Here is a 20,166-nt window from a genome sequence, read left to right as displayed (position 1 = left end):
CTTAGCCAGACTTTTCAGGGACTCAAATATAAAAGAGAATAAATAAGTTTCATGCCTCACACCAATGAAAATTGACTCATTGGGAAAATAAATGCTTACAATGACAAGTAGACTTCAAAAAAAATAACCTCCCAAGAATCATGACTGAGCTTGTTACACCGCAAAGGTATGACTTGCTAGACAGGTTCCCCCTGGCCTGTAGGTATACTCCGTCGAACAGAGTTTCGTCCCACCACACAGTTTTGTATCTCAGCTTTAACAATACGTATTATGTATGAAGCTACTTCATAAAATAAGACCATTTCAGCATGCATTTCACAAAGGACAGGGAAACCACAGCATGGCTGCACTGTTCCATCAGTTCTACAGCAAAGCAATGTTTCACTGGGTTGTTTCCGTATTATGTTGTTCAGAGATTGTCTGATTTAGCATTCAATTTCAAATTAAAATAATTAGATTGTATCAAATATAAATATAATTGTGAAACCAGAAAGATAACTACAAAAAGCATATTGCTTAACATTTTCACACTTATCTCAACCTGGCAGTACCTGTTCCTGGCCCAGCAGCCAGATAAGATTTAATTTCCTTTTCAAGTGAATACTCAAGGGACATAATTACACCTAATTAGTAATAAATAGCAAGAAAGTGGGCAGGAATTTAATATTGTATCATGATGTTTTATTCTTCAATGACTATGTTCAAAGAGAATGGATTTACAGTTCTTGGAAACCAAAATTCGTCAAAGCATGGCTCACATCAGAGTCCCAACAATTCATCAGCTGAACAGTACTGCTGGGTTGCAAGCTCATGAAAGCCAGAAAGCAAGAAAAATGTTAAATCACTCTTTCTGGTCCTAGAAGCTGCTGAAAAAAAAAAGAAACAAGCAAGATGATGAACATGGAAATGTAGCTTTAAGAATATGTCAGTTTGCAAACAACAAATATTTCCTTTCTCCTTAGATTAGACAAAGATCTGGCAAAAAAGTAACTTCTTCTGCATATAATCATCCTATAATGAAGAACTTAATTTGAAGCTCCTTTCTGTCGGTGCTTTTAGCTTGTGTTTAATTTAGCATAAATAAACCACGAATTATATTTATGTACATGAATAATCACACTGAAAGTCAATGTGCCAACTCAGATGTTCTCTGCACTTGGGATCAAGCTCTTGACTTGGAAGAATGGAGATAATTTTGCTATCACTTAAGAGCTGCACTTGTGAAACTGGGGCCAGAAGCAATGCAAGAAAGGTTTAAAATAATTACACATAATTTTCTGAAGAGCCTGGACCACAAATAAAACCTGCATATCAATAAATCAATTTTTATTCTCCTGTCTTTCATTCTGAACTGGAAGTCACTCATTACGGAGCTTTCTTCCACAACAAACCATTTAGATGTTCAAATGATTTGCAAGGAGTTTTTTAGTTGTGCCCATATCTCTTCTTTTGCACTGACTTGCACCTTGGACCACTGGTTTCATGAAAAGCCTCTAAATCTTAGAAACCCTCCTAGAATGACATCTCACTTAGGATTTTGCAGAATGCCTCAGATTATTTATTTTTTAGCTAACTTTTCTTCATGATGTGTTTTAGATTTTAGTTTCACTTGTGAAGAAATTGCTAGATCCTTTACCCTAGCGCAGAAACTTAAAGACTGGTTTCATTCTCCTCATAACTTCAGGCATTCTTCAAATATGTACATATTACAGCCAAACAGAATCTGAATTTCAGGCCAAGCAGACAATAGCCCCAGATTATACAGTATTCTATATTTTGCACTGATATCTAGCAGACATTCTTTCCACAAAGGCTGGTCTTGACCATTTTTAGTTACAGAAAATCAACAAGACAATAATGGAACTGTTTGATATTTGACTGCAGGTGGCTAGTAATATCTTGGTTCTTTAAGATGCAAACTTGCTCTATAATTGAGATTCCCAGTTTTCAAAGACACCCAATAAAAATAGTCACTCACAACTGCAAATTACTTGAGTTTTCCTTAACCTCTGGCATATGATTCCATTGCAAAATTTGCACTTACCATGACAGCTGAATTTGTGTATTAATGAAAACGTAATTTAAAATAGTCTTCACTAGTGTAGCATGCAGACAGAAAGCCATTTCATAAGCTTGTACAGAAAAAGAAGGGGAACATTTTTCCAGGAACATAAAAGAAAATAATAGGAATAAAACAAAAAAAGGCACCAAAAGCCATGCGACTACAATGGCAAAGTTTCATTCCTTGAGTGTGTGAACAAAGACAGAAAACCAGTGAGAACAATGCAGAGCTTTGCACTCCCTCATGGAAAATAAAGGAATTACTCCACCACATTGCCACCTGGGAAAGAAACCTTTTTGGCCTTAATTTAAGTGAACACCTATTTGGAAGATGGTTGCATCTTTCTAACAGTTTCTTCTGAACATCTCTGGAATAGGATTTTGCCATCCTCAGTCAAAACATTTATCACGTGTTTCCCTCAACTGCATTATTTTCATCGCAGGCAAATTAGCAAAAGTCAATATCCAGCAACCCAGTGTTAGTGGCACAAGAGAAAGAACACCAATTCAAGTGTTACCACCTATGTGCCCTGTCCAAGGAAGTTTATACCCTAAGATTTTACTTCTCCATAAATGGGAAGCACACTTGCCAAAAGATACACAGATTTTTATTCCATTTTGAGAGATTTGAAAACCTGACAATTCCAGCTATGCCCACTCCATTCTCCTTCTAGCATATAAGGCAATATTTTTGGGGAAATGATTTTTTAATTCTCCTATACAAAACAAAATTTAAAAGTAATTTTTGAAGTGCTATTACTGGCCACATCTAAAGGGTGGTCATGGCTTGGATTCTATAGCACTTCATCCAAAGATTCTCAGTTATGAGTTGTTTCAAACTCAAACCTTGTTATATAAAAGGAAACGTTTTTAAACAGTGTTGGGGAGAAGGGTGGGGTTTTTTTGCTTTTGCATTTTTTTCTGTGTGTCTGCATTGTTCATATCATGATGAAGCCCAGAAATGTGGTTGTGATGTGTTTAATACAAATCTATCAATAAAAAATGTTGATGAACTACTGAGCTAACCATACTAAAACTCATCTTTAGTATTTTCACCAACTGGATTTGTTTCACTTACATAGAACAAAGGTGTAAAGATTTTTTCATACTAGTATAGGAGGGCATATGAACAAAATAGAAGTTCCACTGAATGTATCTTACCTACATCTGGATGTAATTTAAACCAGGAACATGGTGTGGGCTGCAGTATGAACATTAGGAATGCATGCCAGTACATCCTATGCAAGAAGCTTGAAGAACATGTAACTGAAAAGATGCTTTAGATAAGCTACAGGGAAGAAATATGATTTCAAACCTCTTAAATGCTACCTAGTTGAAAGTTTGTATTCATTATATAACTCTTATATGCAAAAGAATAGTCAGAAAGGCATGGACACTCATTTGAAATGCTGAGCAGCATAGTACATGTGAGTGGCAGTACATTCACTATACGCTGTCTCAAAGGCTGCTGGATACAGTTTACACATAGAACACTATGATCTGTATTGGAAGACCTGGTGCTCCAATTGAATTTTTACATTTTTCTTAGTACCCTGTGGGATGAACCACTTTCATCTCTAAAACCACCAGATACTTACTCAATTTAAATAAATGGTAGAATATTAGTCTGGATAATAGGCTCTGCAATAGATCTGGCATCTGGCTCTGTTCCAGGCAGGTTTCGATATCATTATTCAATTTATTTTGCATTCAAGTAAAGCCAACTTCACTTAGCCTGAAACAAAGACTGGTTAAAAGAAAGTATAGAAAACTGTTATGTGTAATGATGCATCCATTCAATGGGATTGAAAAAAGATTTGAACAATATACAGGCACTGGCTTGTTCCTCTGGACATGGGCTAATGCCTCTATGGTACTGCTGGAAGTAAAACACTGGATGACCACAAAAAACTTCATTTGGTATTGCCAAAGTCCAGGATCCATGGCCAGATTTTGTGTATTAAGCTGCAATGCTACATGCCTACTCTTACAGAACTTCAGCAGCGATAAAAGCCCCAGATATCTGCTAACATTTTTTAGAAAAGAGCTGCCAGGGTACATAATTACTTCAGTATAAAGCATGAATTTCTGCTTCTGCTGACAGACCTACTTACAAGTCGTTTTGAAATGTCTCCCTGAAATACACACAAGAAAGCTGGTATTTGCCAAATGCTGCAGTCACAGGACTTAAAGGTAATAAGTTTGATAATAGAAAATATCTTTATTACCTATTATCAAACATAAATTCCTCATTAAAACAAGTTAATTTAGTAATTTAAAAAAGACACACTCTCAGAGTCATAAGCACTCACTGGCTGTTATTGACTAAGCTTCTGGAGAGCCCAACATCCTTGATAAAGAAGAGGTGAAATTCTCTGACAGTAATTTTTTTAGGCATCTGTCTAAAAATCATAGACTCACAGAATGGTTAGGGTTCAAATCGTCATTCCAACTCCCTTGCCATGGGCAGGGACACTTCCTACTAGACCAGGTTGCTCAAGGCCCTGTCCAGCCTGGCCTTGAACACCTCCAGGGATCCAGGGATGGGACATTCACACCTCTGGGAAACCCGTTCCAGTGCCTCACCACTCTCACAATGAAGAACTTCTTATCTCCCCTGTTTAAGTTTTAACCCATTACCCCTTTCCTATCACTACAGTCCCTGCTCAAGAGTCCCTCTCCAGCCTCTTTGTAGGCCTCTTTGTAGGCCCTCTTCAGATACTGGAAGGCTGCTATGAGGTCTCCACGCAGCCTTCTCTTCTCCAGGCTGAACAGCCCCACTTTCTTAGTCAGTCTTCATGTGGGATCATCTGCTTATCGTCTGCTTATTTCTACAAATAAGGTTTTTTAACTGAGGAAAACATGTAGCTTTCTGAACAAAGGCAATATTTCTATAGAAGAAAAAGGAAACTTTATCTTGCTAGGTTTTTATACTAATGAAAAGACCAGAGCAAGAATCAAAATTATGGCCTGACTGACTAGAAAGAACTAGGAAGAATGAGAATCAAGATGGGACCTACTTTGGTATGAACTTCAATTTGCTGATTTGTATCATTTATAATCTGGAAATTAAACAATGATACAAGCATTTCACCTTTAACTGAGTACCATACTGTAACGTTCACATAATCAATTGATCCTGAATGCCGACATGATTTAATATTTCCTTCTGCAAGAAAATTTTTTAACTTCAATTGTTTTGCTCATTTCTTCAGAACTGCAAGTTTTCTTACTTTCTCTATTGTTTTATTTTTTTTTTTCAAATTCAGAGAGGTCAAATATGTAAAGAAATGACTTTGTGGAAAAAGCATCTATATTTCTGGCAAAACACAAAACAAGAAGCAATAAATCTTTCTCTTTGCTCATAATCTCAACAACCATGAATCTCTGATTACTATGTTAAATATCTCTGTAGACCTATACTTCTTTTGAACAGCCTCTACTGAGACCAAACTCTTAGACGCCTTTATAAATAGTGCAGCTGTGTAATTTTATTTCATTTTCAATAAAATCCAACCACCTTCAGCTGACTCCCTGGACATACACGTATAGTCATCTGTAATAAGAACAATTTACCCCACCACAATGACTGGAATGTAAAGTTTGATTCTGGGAATGATTAAGTGGAAATCAATTATTTAGTAACCAGTACTCACATTGAAATGGCTGCAGTGCATTCCAGTCCTGGGAATGTGAAAAATATTTTTGAATAAGAAGGCCTTGGGGCAACAGTAAGTGGAAATCAGATGACAAATCTGCATGCTTCTTACTGGTGGTAGACCTTTGAGCCCATGCACTTTGGATTTGCACTAGCTCTAAAGAACAAACTAAATCATAGTGCTTCAAGCAATCTATATTTAGCCTTAAGAATAAGCAACTGTAATGCCCCCAATATTTCTCAGTGTTGTAGGCTAGTACTACCACATCAACAACCCAGTAAGAGCTAATTCCACCTGTAACCTTTTTGTTTCAACAAGATGATAAATTCTTTATAACTTACAGATGAAGTTTTTATATATGGAAAATATAGTCCTTTATAATTCTTACATGAGTCTTTAGAATTGAGGAAGCTTTCATGGCATTGAGGAAAAAACTAAATAAAATGGAGGGAGCAGCATGTGAGAACACCCTGGGACAGCTGTCCCAATAATGCAAATGAGAAGAGTAGTCAGGAAAAAAGCACTTGAAAAAAACGCACATACCTTGTACATAAAATGATACATGTGTTTTTCCAGTGACACAGCAACTTTCCAACCTGCCTGATGTGCTGTTCAGCTTTTCAAAGCTGCACATTTTAAATCTTACAAAGCCCAAAACATTTCTGTTAAACTGAAGAAAGCGATACGTTGTAAGATGACGTATCCCAGGTCACAGCACTGTCCTGGTTTTGTTTTTGTTCTGTTTTTAAATAATCTAAACGACTTTATGAAAACGGTAGTAAGAATTTGAATAAAAATTCTCTACTCCTCAATTTTTCTTTCAGTCTTATTTCCCCTTGTACAACATCTCAATATTTCAGTGAGGAAGCTCAGATTCAGATTTATTTGTACTAAAAGCTGCATTTGTTGTGAGTCAGCCAGCTACACTACCATAGCTGTCCTTCTACCTACCTGGCACTCACTTACCTGTTGCTAGTAGAGCTAGGCAGTAAGAGGGCCCAGAGCACTTGTATTTAGAATCAACTTTTCAGTGGAATCCAGACAGTAATATAAAGTTATGAGATGAACAAAAAGAAAAACTGAAAATGTTTCTTAAAAGATAATGACAGAGGATTTCTTTGAAAACAACATTAACTTCTGACATCTCATGCCCTCTCCTCATCTCAAACCCAAACTTTGTTACAGAAGAAAACATACTTGGAAAATACAAGCTTGTTGGAACTACTCCCTGTTTACATAAGTGCTCTGCAGCAGAAAGATGCTTGTCTTAAGATTTAAAATATTACTGGACACAGTAACAGAATAAGGATAACTGTTTGATATAAATTTACTGCAATAATACACTACTGGTAAGAAAGGTCTCTAACAAGAAACCAATTTCCAAAACACAGTTTTTCCTACAGAAATATATTTTTCAAAGCTGAAAGAAACATGTTTATTCTACGTTATAAGAGCAGCTCCTGCTCTGAAAACCACAGCAACAGAACAAAACCAAGTATCAAATTGAAATTATTTAAAATTGTAATTCACAAATATTCACAACAAATCTACAAACAGATAAGGTAAAAAGCTGTTTAGAATGTAGAGGTCTGCTGCTGCTCAGCAAAGGATGAGGAATATGTGCAGGAAGACACACCTGTGTTACAAAGACAAGCTATTAGTTTAAAGATGATTTCTGATGTACTAATCCCCCCAAACACCAGGGTTTAAAACAGCACAGCATCAAAGTCTTTTCAGAGAAGCCAGTGTTCCTTTAGCTGGACCTCACTTATGTTTCTCCAGATCTCAAAGATCTAGAAATTTCAGCTTTTGAGAATTTTAGGTCATCAGTGGTTTCTAATTCTGAATGATTAATTGGAAAATACTTGCATTTTCAAACTATTTTCCATTCTTAGTTTTGATTTTCTACTGGTGTGGCACATGAAGACAGAAAAATAAGGTTCTCCTTTGACTCTGTCCTGGTTTGAGCAGTAGCAGTCATTTTTTCTCCTTCTTGGTAGCTGGTGCAGTGCTCTGTTTTGACTTTCGGGCTGGGAACGGTTGCTGATAGCAAGTATGTTCTGAGTTACTGCTCAGGTGTTTGGTTTGCTCAAGGCCTTTTTCTGAGCTCACGCTCTGCCAGGGAGGAGGGGAGGCCGGGAGGAAGGAGAGACAGGAAACCTGACCCAGGCTAGCCAAAGAGGTATTCCATACCATAGCACGTCATACCCAGGAGGTAACCGGGAGAGACCCAGAAGGGCTGGAAGCTCTGGGGGGATGGAGGAGGTATCAGTCGGTGCTTGGTCGGGCAGGGTGGGGTGAGTTATGGGTCGGTGGCTGGTGAGGTGTTGTATTCTCTTCACTTGTTATTGGCTTTATCATTATTGTTTGTAGTAGTAGTAGCAGTAGTGATTTATGTTATACCTTAGCTATTAAAATGTGCTTATCTCAACCCGTGGGGGCTACATTCTTTGGATTCTCCTTCTTAACTCTCCAGGAGTTGGGGGAGAGAAGGGGGGAGTGAGTGAACGAGCTGTGTGTGGACTTGGTTTAAACCATGACGGACTCACTTGAAGAAATGGCCAAGCCCATCAAAGTTGCCACTTATCTAAAATTTAGAGGGTTAATTCTCCTTCAAAGTAGGCACTTTGCCTGTAATGCCCACACTGAATTTCTCATAAATTATGTTACAACATTGTGTTTGTAGGTTCAGTCAGCACAGATCTGGAACTAGGGTTTGCATTGTCATAAATCTGCAGGTACACACTCCATAAACCCCGTTAATTAAAAATAACACTAGCAGAAAAGTATATTCACTACAAAGCCAAATTACTCAGAGAAAAACATTTACTAAGTCTTCAGCGCTCCAGCCTTTGGAACACCACTCATTAAGATCAAGCCTTTCCTCTAGGTATTGTAATATCTGATTAAAGAATAAACATGGCAAAAGTAGAGAATTTTCAAGTATCTTTTTATTATCAGATGTATTTTATCTATAACCGGTACCATGCCATCCCACTTGACTCAATCCAAGAAGCATGTTGGAGACAGAAAGAGGGATATAAACACAGAGAAAGGAAAATAAACACTGCCAGAGGCAAGATACTGTTTCACAACTTCAGAAAACCCAGAACATAGTGGCTGGGAAAAAACACTATTTTCTGGGTGTCACAGAGAGTGACAGACTGATTTGCTGAACCTGGGAGCCTGACAAAAAAATTGTAAGTAGGTGAAGAGACAAGTTTAGCTCAGGCAAAGGAGAACAGGTTGACAGAAACTTCCACTGAGAAGAGGCTAGCGGATGTTTATCAAAACATAAAAGAAAGTCTTATAAAAAAAAGAAATAAAGTTGATTTTTATGGTTTCATCTTATCTTTACCTGAAATGTACCTTAACATGAAGAAATAGTATCTTTATAAGTTATTTTTTACCTAATCAGATACTATTTTAAGTGATGCATTACATGTACTATATGTGCAAAGAAGAAAAGGATCAGTATATATACAGTCTTGCCTTGTTCCCATGAAGAAGCACACAGTACCCAGCTCTGTGTCCTAGAACTTGGTTGCTGTTTCCTTTCAGTGACTGGCTGCAGCTTTTCAGACTTGCTAAGGGGGGAAATCATGCCTGCCTTCCAAAAGGTGCTCTCTGGAGAACTGGATGGTATCTGAAGCAAGATATGTATGGTCACCGGGATGAGGTACAATGACATTTTCAGACACATGGTGAATCTCCTGAAATAGTAATGCATGTGTTTATCCAGAGACAGAAATCACTGCAGCCACATGGCTGCTGCTCCTGGCTTTCCTTTTGTCCCTACACCAGAAGCAGAGCAGCTGGGATACACATTATCCCACACTGCTCCAGCACATGTTGACATCCTTTCTCCATCACAGAAAGGGTGAGCAGTAAATTATATGAGCTTAAAGCAATAATAATTAGGTGTTGAGCAGATGAGAGTGTGGAATGCACTGCAATGGATTGTTCTGCAACAGATCCTCTCACTGGCCAGCCAAACACCAGTTCGAAGGACAGAAGCAGTTGCGGATAGCTGAGAATGGATGTTCTCCTTCCTCTGAAATCATCAAATCATTTTCATCTCATATTGTGACTTTTTCCTCCTACAGCTGTCAGGAAGACATAAAAATGAAACACACAAATATTTCTGTGTGACATCTACTTTTCCTCAGTCTATTTCCATATGCTGGAGATGAGGCACATTTTAAATGTGAAATTGTCCTCAATTCATTATGGATTGTAAATCTTACGAATCTTACTGCTGGCAGGAATGTCAGGTCTACCTTGTCACCCTGAGGTAGCAAGTTCAGATTGATGCACTAATAGCGCCTGTCTGAGGCTTCTCACAGTGTTAAAGGAAAATTCTTGCATTCTTCTCATTTAAGGTATCCAACCAGTAGTCTGTGTGGTAAACAAATTTTATGGAATCAGATGGGATCATGTGATGCAAACCGATTTTACTTTAAGATAAATGTAAGAAATCAATGAGTTTCTACGTAGGCAAATTTCTCCAATAATAGAAAAGTGACTGAGTGACACCCTTGTGATTTGGGTTTTATTTCAAGGTCTCACTGACATTTATTTTTAGAGCCAGCTTTCATTTCAAGTGCCACCGATGCCATACAAAACTGAAGCACAGAACATACTGTTCACAACCACCTTGTACAGAGTTTTACATGTATACATAAATTTATCTGATATGTTTCATATTGCATAGGCCTCTGCAGGTGGAGGCACAAAATAGGGATCATTTACTTGCGTTGTTTTGCCAGCTCATCTGCTTCCTTGCTTATTACCCTGAGCCATGATAATAACTGGTGGCACAACTACCAGGAGTGTTTTGATTCCTGTGAAAAGCAGTTTTTTGCTCAATGCTTACAAATGTGAAAAGATGAGGACAGCAGCTAAGCTATAATTATGTGTGTATATATATATGTATATACACATATAATTTCGGGTGCAATTTATATGTAACATAAAACACAAATAAATTTTAGAAGTCATCTATGCTGATTCCCTGTTGAAAATCTTCCAATATAACCCACTTCCTAGGCCAGCAGGACTTATTCGATTCTTGATTCTGTGCATACTAAGTCTTTCATGAATCTAAAACCAGAAAAGGGGTATTTATTATTAAATTCCTCTTTAGACTTTTCTGTCCAGTGTAGGCACCACTCAGTTGCAGAATGCTGTAGATTAACAATGTTGCTTGTACCTAAGATGTATCTAATAACTTCTATTTTCAACACATACATTGCTTGGGATGGCATGGCTACCCAACAGGTAGGGTAAGCAAGCACATAAACAGGGAAAAAATTCTGAAGAAAGGTTTAACATCACCCCTTCTTACTCGTTAATCATTACAAAAGTGTAGGTGAACATCACCTCTATCCACAACTGACTTATCCTATTCAGTATTTAAACAAAAATTAAAGTACATATTAGCAGAGCTGACTCACTTGACCAGGTCTGATCTCTCACTGAAGAAAAGCATGTAGCTGAAGATATGCACAAAAAGACAGTCTTACAAAAGATGGTCTTGCAAGTTCTGCCAAGCCAACAGGTCTTACTATTCCTAAATCAATGGTACAAGCTATGAAAATTAATTTACCTACAGATAATTTTATCTATTTTAAAGGTGAAGTCTTGACAGCTACAAATTAGTCTATTTATATCAGAGATTGTATTTGATGTCCCTGTCCATGACAGGGGATTGGAACTACATGATCTCTAAGGTCCCTTCCAACCTATACCACTTTATGGAAGGTTCAGAACAGGGAAGACAAATGCTGCATTTCAAAAACTTAATATGAAATGAAGGTCCACTGTGATTAGCAAGAACTTCAAGATAAATATATGAAGCAGTGACATTTTTAATCAGTTTCCATACAGCAGAGTTTTGAAGTAGAAAGCTGCTCAGTCCATATTAGAAGAACTTGCATTGAAGATACCTGTGCAAAGCAAGACAGGCAGACTTTCAAAACTCTTTAATGTTTATTCTGAGCACAGTCACAACTATCTACAGTCACCTTGATCACCATGGGTAAGTTATCCATGCCAAGGACAGGACTCCAGCTGCTGCCTCGCTTACACAGCTTTGCTGATTGCCAGTCATGGCTGTAGCAGCAGCTGTAAAAGGAATTCCATCTCATGAAAGTGAGCGAAAAAACTGAGGAAGAGGATCTATACAGGATGTATGAAGGGAGATGTCAGGCGCAGACATCTCCTAGCCCAGCATTTCTTGTCACACTTCTATTACCTACAATTATCCAGGGGTCAATAACAGAGGAATATAACATGTAGGTGTTACACACTAAAAAGGTGTATTAACAGGTAGGATTTTATAAGAAAAACAGTGAAACTGCAGTGCAGCAAATCTACAGTGGCTGTAGAGGAAAGCTGGAGGACAAAACCTGGGCTGTTGAAAATGAGAAGACCATCAGGCCAAAGTCTCATATGGTACTGAAGCAGCACACTACCAGAATCCCTGACAGGCTACCTAGGCAACCTTCAGTCCATGATGAAAGCATTGTTTTTGCTTCTCTATTTTTTCCTTTTTTTCTCCCTCTTTTTTTTTTTTTTAATAAATTCTAAAACCCTGGACAAATGTTCATGAACCACAATATTTACTGAAAAGTTGCACAATTTATGATCTTCCCATTTGTAAACATTTTTTTCTAGATTTTGGTCTTTGTTATCATAAATTAGATAAGGTTCTACTCTACAGGTACAAACACTGATATTTTTAATCATCTATTCTACATCTTTAAGTTTCAAAAAGCTATAAATAGGAAGAAAAGAGAATGGTAGGTTTGACACCAGCTGAAGAACAGAAAAGAGCTGACTTTCCTTAACAGAAAGTCACAGAAGATGCAATCTGCAGAAGATGAAAAAATAAGCAGATCAAAATCTAAGAAGTTAACAGCATTACAAATTTTCCAGTTCAGAGCTTGTTGTATGAATCTCTGTAGAACAGTGCTGGAAGTGGGTTTAATGCCTTGTGACTGAATAACTCCTGGTGGTGCCATATTAGATATTTGTTTTTATCTCTCTTCCTCAGATAAGCTTGCTCAATCCACAGACGTCACAGCCTTTGGAGGGAAAATCTCAAAGGAAAACATCTATATGTTTTTATACCAAGGAATTAAGAACACAGTGTGGAATACGCTATTGCTCATTTGAGATAGACTTGAGGGTGTAAAAAGCTTAGCAAGGAGCTAATTAAGAACTTACTTTTGCATGCTCCATTAACCCTGGCCTGAATGCAAATAATTTTAAATTATTACATGGATACTCCATAGCCCCAAGGGGCTGACACGGGGCTACAGGAACAGCAGTAGCTAGGGTGGAGCTCACACGATCCTCTCCAGCTACTGGCTCTCACTCCTTCCACCTCCCCCTACCTTGTCCCTCAAGGCAGCAGGTTAGTTCCCACCTGCTCCTTACCAGCATCTCCTTACTTGTTTTAATTCCTCTTTCCCAACAGAGCAAAGCCTGAACTGGATTTAAACAAGGAGTTAAAGCTGGAGTTAAAGAAGGAAAGTAATGGTGTTAGATCAATCCTTGGAGAAAACTCTCCAAACACAACTGAAACATAAAGAAGAGTTACTAATAAAATCCCAGAATTATGACAGCAATACTAGGAATCAACAGTTTCAGTAAACATTGAGATAACTTTTAAGCACCCTTTCCTTCATCACAGCTGAAGTATTGCTGACAATTGTCACAAAAGATTTATCTCCTTAGACATACAGTATGGATTAACTCTCAGATACATTGCTCATTTTCTTAAGCTATAAATTTCTTCCTTTATCAGCAAAATTGATTCTATAACTACAGATAAAAAATCCCCAAAATGTTCTAAACTATAATATTTCTATCTCATAAGCCACCATAACATCCAGTCAGCCTAATTAACTACTTTATTTCACTTAGAATCATAGAACAGTTTGGATTGGAAAGGACCCTCAAAGGTCATCTAGTCCAAACCCCCCCCCCCTGCAATGAGCAGGCACATCTTCATCTAGATCAGGTTGCTCAGAACCACATCCAGCCTGTCCTTGAATGTCTTCAGAGACGGAATCCACCACCTGTCTGGGCAGCCTGTGCCAGTATTTTACAAACTTCATTGCAAAAGATCTTTTCCTCATGTCCAGACTGAATTTTCCCTCTTTAGTTTAAAACCTTTACTTACACAAAGTCTGATTCTTTGATTTGTGTTTTACAGTGGCAAACATACAATCAGTCCTACTAATGCAAATAAAATTATGCCAATAAGGCATTTATTACACTCTTTACACTTACAGCACATACTGGGAAGGTTTGGGGAAATGGGTTTCTCTCCACAGAAGCAAGGTCTCCAGGAGGACTGCTCAGGGCTGTGCTGCTTCAGGACACACTCTAAAATTAAGAAATACTATTAAAAGCACAGACTAAAAAGCCAGCTGATCTTAAGGTCCTTTCCAACCCTAGCCATTCTATCATTCTGTGATTCTTAGTTTATTAATTGAGAGAAAGGCCTCATGGCACAGAAGTGTCAGTGGAGTCAACACCACTTGTAGAGGGTAATGTGAAGACAGCTGACAGCCTCACTGGAGCAAAATCCTTATCACAAACTTGTGAACAATTCATTTCCTCCAAACCTAACTGACTGCAGGTCACCTTTTCATAAACATACTGTTATTCCCTGCAGCCATAGTGTAGATTTGCACAATCCTTCGTGTCTGCCGAACACCTCTGTGTCTTCCTCAGGAGCAGCTCCAAGGCAGCCAGGGCAGCCAGCAGGAACGCAGAAGGCCTGTGGTAAGCACTGGCAGCCTGTTGGGTAACATTTTCTTGACAGATCCTAGCATCACATTTCTGTTTTTGCAGCAGAGCAAGAGCGTGGTGCCCAGGGCATGCTCTGCTTCCCTCGGTAAAAGTGATCACTGCAGCCATGGCAATGCTACCATCGCTCTGAGGATGCACTTGGAAGTGGGCAAGCAGTGCTTTTGCCCCCTCTGCTGGATAAAGCTGCGCTGCTTCTCCCTTGCTCAGCAAGTCATCATGCTGCAGATGAGAAAGCCATCGCAGTTCTGCCTTATACAATGAGTCCATCCTTGATCAACGCTAGCATAAAAGTACAGTGACAGCAGGATACATATGCACGAAAGTAGAACCTAGACCTAAAATAGGAGAAACCACTAACACAAAGGGTATACAGAACTGACCACTGATCACAGCCTCCTTTATCTGTTGTTTCTCAAGCTTGTAGTAATTCTTCTAGATCTACAGGGCAAGGGAAACACTCGACCGACTGGCACAATTCAAAACTGTTGACCAGAGATATTTCAGGCCATGGGGCAATGAAATAACCCAACGAATCTCACAAATTGACTTGATACCATTAGTCACACTGGCATAAAGGGTAGTATCTTTGATGAAAACAATATTGGCTAAAAGTAAAAAAATTCTGTATGTGAGAAATCTGTATGTGCATACATGCACACAGGTAGCATTGTAAATATATATATAAAGTTGTTCAAAATACAAACTGATTCCAGTTGGCACTTGTAAGAAGTTAGATCAAATCATGTTTAACTGAACACAGAATTAATTTTAGCCTAATTCTTACAACTGAAAACTAAACATCACAAAGCAAACTGCAAACTCATCAGCAGATCTGAAAAACAGTTATACATATTTAAGATTTGATCCTCATAGCTGAATAACAAACAGATGTTACTACAGACATACCTTTTCCAGACACAGTCCAGAGTCACTACTAATATGGAATCTATTTATTTGCAGTGCTTAAAGAGGACAATTTAAGCTACTCCTACCCATCCTGCTGAGACAGATGGATGAAGAACATGTCTGTGAGCAACAAAGGGTCAAGAAATGCTAGACCTCTGAACCAAGCACCTCATCCAGAATCTGCTAACAAAGCAACAGCAGGCAGAAGCTCACAATCTGAGACATTAGAGCTGTAATGCCCTAATCATCTATCCCATCTGATTCTCCTGAAACCTCTATATCCTTGCAAGTGCTTTGTGCAATTCCCTCTTGCTATTTTTATGGTTGCAGCTTTTTTGTTCACCTTTAGGGTCAGAAACACACTGAGGAGAAATGGCTTGGAACAGTAAAACCTATTTGTACTTTATCTGCAGAGAACTATCTGCTCTCTCATTTAATCATAATCTCAGTTTATCAGAGAGTAAGGAAAGGACAAAAAGTGATTGTCTCATAACATTTTCATCTTTTAGGATGATTGCTACAATTCATATTTCTGAGCTGACTGAAAAAAAATCCAAGTTCTTTTGAGTGAATACTTTCTCCTTTAAAGTACTCATTTAGAAAAATGATGAAGTGAAAGTAAGTGCTTCAGACCCTCCTGATCTTTCTGTGGTTTGTTAAGATTTGTGGTTTATGCATTTAATCTTGTTTTCACTTGTTAATAACTTAATTTGTGTGCATATTGTAGGTAACAGATGTTAAGGTATGTCAGCAGAAACATACCTTCAAAATGAAGGGCCTGAGTGACCTAAAATATCTAATAAATTTGTTACTCAGACAATGCAGAAATGTTAAAAAATTACAGAAAACTAAACTGAATTGAGGCTCTTCAGGTAAATACCACAAAATCAAGAAATGCCTGGTGGGAAATTTTTATCTTTGACGTGAGTCAATCCTCATAAAACCAAAGACGCAATTTTCAGACAAAACCAAAGAGGTAATTCTAAACATAATTTTACATTTCAAAAGAGACTTCTGAAAAGTCAACATAACATTTGAAACACCTAATGAATGCAGATACTTGATTTCTCAGAAGAAGAAAGTCAGAATTGGTACCCAGAGGTATAACAAAGAACTACCACTTCTAGAGCTGAAATACAGAATCAATTAACCCACAATCAAACTGCTGATTACAAACATAATACTAGTTTCACATTAACAACACCAAAAATAATTCCTCTCTAACAAGAGTTACTGTTTAGCTCTCTCCAAAAGCAATCACAGGAAGGAATGGGAGCTGGTGTTTACCAGGTTTATTTTTCTGGGGAAAAGAATTTAAGTTTTGTTGTAAATATATTCATCAAACACAATATAAGATTCAGATATACTGATGTTCAGACGTGTGTGGAGAAAGCACCAGTCTTTACGACAGACAACTTTCCACTACCAGACTGAATTTGGGAACAAAACTGGGGATAGGGAGAGTGAATAACTTCTGGAACAGAGGCAGATTCTCAGAGGAGAAACTGCCATTGAGAAGTAAGGAAGCGAACAGGAAACCGAACTGTAAGCAGGATTTCTCTGTGTACCCAGAACATTGTTCTCCCATCCACCTGAAAGCACTAGCAAAACTGTGCATGGTAACAGCAAGGCAGGAAAAGTCATGTTTAGTCTATATTTTTTTGACACACACTGCTTCCCACACGCAGTTTTAGTACCAGAGCAAGTTCTTGGGCTGACCTCCGCTTCTGGGGTGGCTGCTCTAGAAGCTCTCTCTGGAATGAAAGCCATTAGCCTTCACTGTTCCCAAGGATGGCAACACAGCATCCAAAGGAAGGGCAGCCAGTCTGGGATGCTGGCCCTCTCAGCAGGAGCAGGAAAGTCTCCCAAGCTTTGGCACTGCTCCTTAAGCCATGCTAATCCAGAGAGGAAAATTTGGAAGGGACATTGAAAACATGGAGACAACAAAATCCCAGCTGGGATCTGTCCAACCCTGCACCTTCTGTCTCTTTTCCTTTGACCAGCAGCACTGCAGGAACAAAGACATTTGAAACAAAACAAAACAGAACAGAACACAAAATCACAGACCAATTCATTGAGCTTTCAGCTGAATCAGGGTGACAATATGGTGACAATACAGAGGTAGTATGACAGGATCAGCTGGCCTCTTTCCCTGTGCTTTCCAGCTTTATGACCTCTGTTTCCTAGACAACTACAATTGCCACCTTCATGCTTCCTACCTTCATTCCCCAGTGCACAGCCCCCTCTTCAACAAAAGAAGCCAAAGTACTTATAAGGAGGTGTACCATCTGCAGTGTTAATTTCTGTAACATACAGATTTAGGTTGGTACTCTCACACCTACCCATTCTCTGCTTGCTGCATACCATAAAGGGTCTGACAAAACATGACCAGAGTCAGTGCCTCAAATACAGGGAAAGACAGAGGATTCACCTCTGGCCGTACAATTCTTGTTCCTAGAATTCCTCCCATATCATGGTCTGGCATCACATAAACCAGATAGCAAAAAAGTATTTGATCACTGTAATGACCTCTTTAATACCTTTGATTCATAGAACATTGCTTTTAAAATAAAGAAAATTCTGCATTTATCTATATACATATATGTGTCTGTGTATGTTACTCAAGCAACTGAGAAGTCTCATGCTCTAGCTTTAGTGAGCATAGCAGAAATTTTTTGCAGCTCTAGTCTTCAAGGCATTATTTGGTATGAGAAAGTACTCTAAGAAATATCAAGGCAAAAGCATTACATAAAGTAGAAGTAACTATGAGTGGAAGTTACCCCACAGCGTAAGATAAGAGGCTGTGAAAGTAGTTCCTACCTCAGACAAAATTATGAGAAACAGCATCAGTGCATCCTTTGTGGCTTTCCTGGAAAGTTTTGGTGCTAAATCCTGTGTCCTGCTGACCTAAACAGTTCTGTCAGAGACAAGGGTTTGTCACTTGGCTCCCATATTCCAAAAAACCACAAGGTTTTACCGAGTGACCTTTAAGTGGTTTAGGAAACACACCCGGACAAAGATCCCAAAGTCTGGACATTTACCTAGAATTCAGCACAACCGAACTGTTTGGTTTGCAAAACAGGGCTGAAATCCCACCAGAATTTACTTCTTTTTGTCTGGTTTTCTGCCTTCAGACAATATACAAATTCTGCCCTTCTCCTATTGCACATTAACAGTCCAGAACAGCACACCTACATTTTTAATTCCCATTTTGACATCATTTTTCTCACTCTACAAAAAGAAAACAGAAGTGCACAAGAACTTATTTTATCTCTTTTTAACTATTGTACTATTTTATCAGAACATCCCAATTGTTGCTCAGTATGAATATTAAGTTCAACAACAACAAAACTGGTTCTGGTTCCATCAGACCTTATGCTGCCTTTTGAAACTTAGAGATCCCTGAAATCATTTAATCAAAATAAGTTTTTTTCTGATCTCTTGAAACAACAGCATTCAGCACTAACTAAATTAACCTCAGAACATAATATAACCTATGAGGCAGCCATTAGTGCCATTCACTAGACTCCGCAGATGATAAACAACTTTCCTGAGATTTGATAATCAAAAATGAGACCAAGATCCAGTTTATCAAGGCTCTCTGTATCCTGTTCTAACCTACATAATACAAAAGTCATCAGAATAAAGTGAAGACACCAACAGCAGCTTCGAACCTTGCAGAACTCTCTCCAGCAAATAAATGCAATACTGTAAAAATAGGAGTGTCCATAATAGTTAACTGGTGAACAGCTATGAACTTCCCACTCAACATATGCACGTACATACACTGCAATTATTACTGAAAAGCTGCAAATGGTAAGAAGTCCAAAGTGTTTCCTTTTTTTTTTTTTTTTATTTTTAAAGCTTTGGTTCTTGACAAGAATAAATCCTGTCAGCAGGTTCTAGTGAGCTGAACCACAAAAGCTGAACTTCCAAACCTTCAAAAATTCTGCTGCTTATCCCTTTTCAACAATTCTATTATCACACTGGCCCAAACAAACAGCTGATGACAAATTCCACCACCTCAAGTGGAATTTTTCATTTAGCTTTTTTTTTTAAAAAAAAGGAAATGTAATTTCTATCTCAGCTTTGTTGGCAAGCACACTTAAACCACAGCATTCTCAACCACTGCATCATCTTTGTATCTCCATGAGCACTTTTAAGTATTAAGCTTTGTCATCATTACACAGTCTTCTGTAATACTATAATATTCTCACTAAAAGCCTATCAAGAAAACCATTTACTACATATGAAGGTCAGCTTTTGTTCACTGAAGATTAAAACTCTTCTAAAGCCCTTCATGTGATCAGCCTCGCCATCAGCATACAGATTACTTCTCTCTTGCTTTCAGCAAAAGCCTTGCAAAGAAGAGGACTCAGAGCAAAGGGAACAGAAAACAGGAAAAAATTACCAAAAAGGTGAAGAAGCCGAAGTGTGCTAAATCTTCTGCAGAATTCTCTCTACGCTAACCAAAGCTGGTTTTAGTTAAGCCTCATATTTGGCTCAGTGATCAAATATGCTTTATCAGTGTGAGGGCCTGCTGTTACTATATCAGTACCTTAAGTTTTGCACCAGTTTTAGAGGTGCTGGCCCCAGAAAATCTCAGTTTCTGCACCTTAAGAACTTCATGTCAGCCCAAAACTGACTGGGTTTTTCTGTGGTAAGATACAATTATGAAGAACAACACTAAGATTCAGACACAGTAAAGAAAGAT

This window comes from Melopsittacus undulatus, chromosome Z (assembly GCF_012275295.1).
Source record: "Melopsittacus undulatus isolate bMelUnd1 chromosome Z, bMelUnd1.mat.Z, whole genome shotgun sequence".
Lineage (NCBI taxonomy): Eukaryota > Metazoa > Chordata > Aves > Psittaciformes > Psittaculidae > Melopsittacus > Melopsittacus undulatus.
Note: the sequence above shows the minus strand (reverse complement) of the source record.